The 4396-nt window shown below is 39.0% G+C and overlaps 2 pseudogenes; one reads left to right on the forward strand and one right to left on the reverse strand.

Moving 5' to 3' along the window:
• Positions 1-2339: 2339 nt before the first annotated feature.
• Positions 2340-3237, reverse strand: LOC147621033 (uncharacterized; annotated as a pseudogene).
• Positions 3238-3870: 633 nt separating this feature from the next.
• LOC147621034 (uncharacterized) overlaps positions 3871-4396 on the forward strand; it is a 920-nt pseudogene continuing 394 nt past the window's right edge.

Here is a 4396-nt window from a genome sequence, read left to right on the forward strand (position 1 = left end):
ATTTGTCAAGAAAATGGCATCATGCTATAATATCCATGCATAATACCCTGTCACTCCAAGATGTCCCTCCATCTACCCATGCTCATCATTCCATGGGGTCCTTATTATACAGCCATTCTGCTAAACACATAAGGTAGACCACACTTCTACCAACTACCTCATGTTGAAGGGTCCACGTCGCTTTTTTCCACAACTAATGGAGACTGACATGAAGAACCTCTACATCACCTATCACTTTACATGCCTCCTCAGCAAGCTGCATGTGCCATCAGGGCTACCCAAAGCTGCCCATCACCTTGTCCTATCATCTAGTTATGGATTGGTTCCAAACTAGCCACTTCACCTCAAGCACCAACTTCATGGACTATCATACACCATCCACACCATCCAATTTTAAGAAGTAGCTTCACCCACCACTGACTTGGGTGATGGGAGGATGGAGTCACCATTAGGAAGGGGGTATGTCAACTACCCTATTAGTTAACATGGTTTTTCCCATTGACCTATCATCTCGTAAGGCACTTTGCCATCTTAATCACACAAATGTGCACTTAGATTTTGTAAGATGGCACTAGAACAAATAAAGTGGCCTTACCATCATGCGCTTAATGTCAAATAGGGAAAGTCTATCAAAGTATACATACTTCTTAAGACTAGTAATAAAGGCTATACCATTTTTAAGTTTGGTTAGCCTAGTGTGAAAACTAGTCACTTGTATATGTGACATTTTTTAGAATAAGCAAGAGACAATCATTCCCTTGAAAGGTCTACTTGTGAGCGCTCCTTCTTCCCTCTTCTTGCTTTCTTGTATGCTTTTGAATTCATGCTTGCTAGATGGATGGATGCTTGAATAGGTTAGATTGTAGGCTTTCCTCTTTGGTTATCTTCTTCTTTTCCTAATTTTTAATGAGAGAACCATCGTAAAGGTGCATCTCTTCAGTTATCTTCTTTTCCCTTGATTTTTATGAGAGAGAACCATCGTAAAGGTGCATGTCTTCTTTCCTCCATCTATGTATTTTAAGCTCTCCCTTGACCCCTTTAGAAAGGAGCATTCTAGTGTAATAATGGAGTGAGGATGCGACTAGCGCACCCACATTGGGAAGTTACAGACTACAGTGGCTCTAAGATAAAAACCAACGGCATATGCTTTGGCAAGCCTAAGGTAAGCTCTTAACCTGAATATGAAACATCAAAAATAGGCATTATGAATAGTTGATCCACCACCTCTTTTGTTATGTGCACATTATATGTGCATATACTAGGAGGCTAACCCACATTAGGCTTGTAACAAGTATGGGAGCATAGGAACAAGCTCTAGTGGAGCATGGGTTAGGACTAACCTTAAGGGTTGAGGTTCGGGTCAGGCATCCAAGGGTCACACATCGGAAATGAAGAGTCAAGAGTCACTTGAGGGCCCTCCTATATAATAGGAGCATGGGGCACACTCAAGGGATGTTCTCCTGGTGTAGAGGATTGTATCTACTCACCTATGATTTTACACTAGAGCTATATGCTGCTGGAATGAAGTCATATCTCTTGATGGTATGGGACATCAAGGTTAAGGTATGAGGTACTTCATTGTAATCCATATGTGCATTCCTTAGGCTCGCGGGTGGTTAACTGGATGAGTTTATGCCTGGTTTATGCATGTTTATGCATGACAATTATCTAGAGAGATCTTAGGGTTTTAAAAGTAGTATCAAAGCGCTCGAGTTAATTTTGGATGTTTTTTCTCCTCTTAATTCTCTCATTATACCAAAATTTTAGCATTTTTAAGTAAATTTTAACATTTACTAAACAAAAAATGTTATTTTCTGGTTGGTTTTAGTAACCTATGCGTGTGGAACGTCAATATGGCGGTCAAAACGCATGCTTCTCAATTTTAGTGGATGTATCAATGTTGCGGGTCAAAACGCATGCTTCTCAATTTTAGTGGATGTATCAATGTTGCGGGGAAATTCCGTGAGAGTATGAACCAGGGACATAATTTTAGGAACTAGTGTGCTTGCTTAAGGTTTTTGTCCCAAATATGGGCCAGTGTTAGGATTTGAAGGGCACCATGGATTTTCAAAAGACATTTAGCCTGTAGTCTTGCCATTTTTGTAAGCATGGCAAATTTTTAGTGAGGCGTTCTACTAACATGTTTAAAAAACCTTTGATATGCAAAAGTCTTTATACAAATTTTTCTACTTCCAAAAGAGTATATGGATAATATCCAAGAAGTAACATAGAATGTATTAGTATCCAAGAAGTAACATAGAATGTATTAGTATGCCAAACATATACAAGTTTACTTGCAAAAGAGGATTAGTACAAAGTTGCTATTATATATAATTGGAAAGCCTTTGGCATGAGGACACAAAAAGGCTCATGAGTGGGAACAAAAAGATAGGTGAGAAAAAACCATAACTCATGAGCATCAAGTGGCACCATTTACAGCATAATAGATAGAGAAGGATGGTAAGAACACAAGCCCAAGTCAAGCTGTCTGCATGGGTATAGATTTCCTGTTCTTCAAAAGCTTCCAAGCTTCAAAGCATTCATCCCAAAGCACATCTTCAGGGTGTTTTACCTTTGGAGTATTCAAACCAATAAACATTGATAAGCTAAGCATATCAAGCGACAAACGATTTCGGAACTTGTCTTTGATCTTATTTATCTTTGAAAACCCTCTCTCACATGCCACTGATGAAAGGGGTAACACTAAAAGAACTCTCCAAAGCTTCATAATCCATGGAAATGATTGCTCCCACTCTTCATGATTGTTTGCAACAATCTTGCCAAGCTGAGTTCATATCCTTACCCTTGAAACAATTCCTCATTCTTGTAATAAAAGACCTACATTCCCCTTTACACTCCAGCTCATTTATGAATGCATTCGGGCCTTGTCCAAAGTGATTACAGAGAATTTGCAGCCATTCTCTTGTGGAGACATCCAACTTTGTCAAATCCTCATTGTAGTCCTTTGGATTGAAGAACTTTGATGCCACAAAAAGATCAAAATCTGCTTTAAACCTGTCCCACAATGCTTGCTCTAAGCTTATGATATAGCATTGGCATATTGAAACCAAATGTGTCATTACACTTCCACTAGTTTCATGTGGATTTACATCATCCCCTTCACACATTGGTCCCAAGTGCAAGTAATGAGAGTGAACAAGACCATCTGTATCTTGATAACTCACTACTCCCATTTGTCCATGTGCCATCCTTAAGAAAGCTTCTACATGCTTAGTATCAACTCCAAATCTATTTCCAAGAAATGCTAAACGAAGAGTTTCAACAACAGTGGCTACTAAGTGGCTTCTACATGCTTCGTATCAACTCCAAAGCTATTTCCAAGAAATGCTAAACGAAGAGTTTCAACAACAGTGGCTACTAAGTGGCTTCCAATAAGACAGATATATGGATGCTCTTCTTGCAATTTACAATTGAGAACATTTAGCTCTCCAAGCACATCAGCAAAAAAGTGTAACAAAAACTTTACCTTGTGATTAGTGAGTGAAGAATACATGGCTGCAAATTCAAACTTCATGATTGTCAACAACGCTGGCATAATCTTTATGGTTCTCACCATGACTTTGGAGAAGTTTACCTTTGGACGAATTTCATTATCAATGCAACCTCCAACGGTTTCTTAGGACGCCAAATATGCCTATAGTGAGTGAGATGGAAAACCGAGATTACTAAAAATGCATGATAGGAGATGGCTCTCGAAGGGGCAAGTCATGGTGAGAACCATAAAGATTATGCTAGCGTTGTTGACAATCATGAAGTTTGAATTTGCAGCCATGTATTCTTCACTCTCACTAATTACAAGGTGTAGTTTTTGTTACACTTTTTTGCTGATGTGCTTGGAGAGCTAAATGTTCTCAATTGTAAATTGCAAGAAGCGCATCCATATATCTGTCTTATTGGAAGCCACTTAGTAGCCACTGTTGAAACTCTTCGTTTAGCATTTCTTGGAAATAGCTTTGGAGTTGATACTAAGCATGTAGAAGCTTTCTTAAGGATGGCACATGGACAAATGGGAGTAGTGAGTTATCAAGATACAGATGGTCTTGTTCACTCTCATTACTTGCACTTGGGACCAATGTGTGAAGGGGATGATGTAAATCCACATGAAACTAGTGGAAGTGTAATGACACATTTGGTTTCAATATGCCAATGCTATATCATAAGCTTAGAGCAAGCATTGTGGGATAGGTTTAAAGCAGATTTTGATCTTTTTGTGGCATCAAAGTTCTTCAATCCAAAGGACTACAATGAGGATTTGACAACGTTGGATGTCTCCACAAGAGAATGGCTGCAAATTCTCTGTAATCACTTTAGACAAGGCCCAAATGCATTCATAAATGAGCTGGAGTGTAAAGGGGAACGTAGGTCTTTTATTACA

This window comes from Cibotium barometz, chromosome 31, assembly GCF_041138505.1.
Source record: "Cibotium barometz isolate CiBa-2024 chromosome 31, ASM4113850v1, whole genome shotgun sequence".
NCBI classification, from domain to species: Eukaryota; Viridiplantae; Streptophyta; class Polypodiopsida; order Cyatheales; family Cibotiaceae; genus Cibotium; species Cibotium barometz.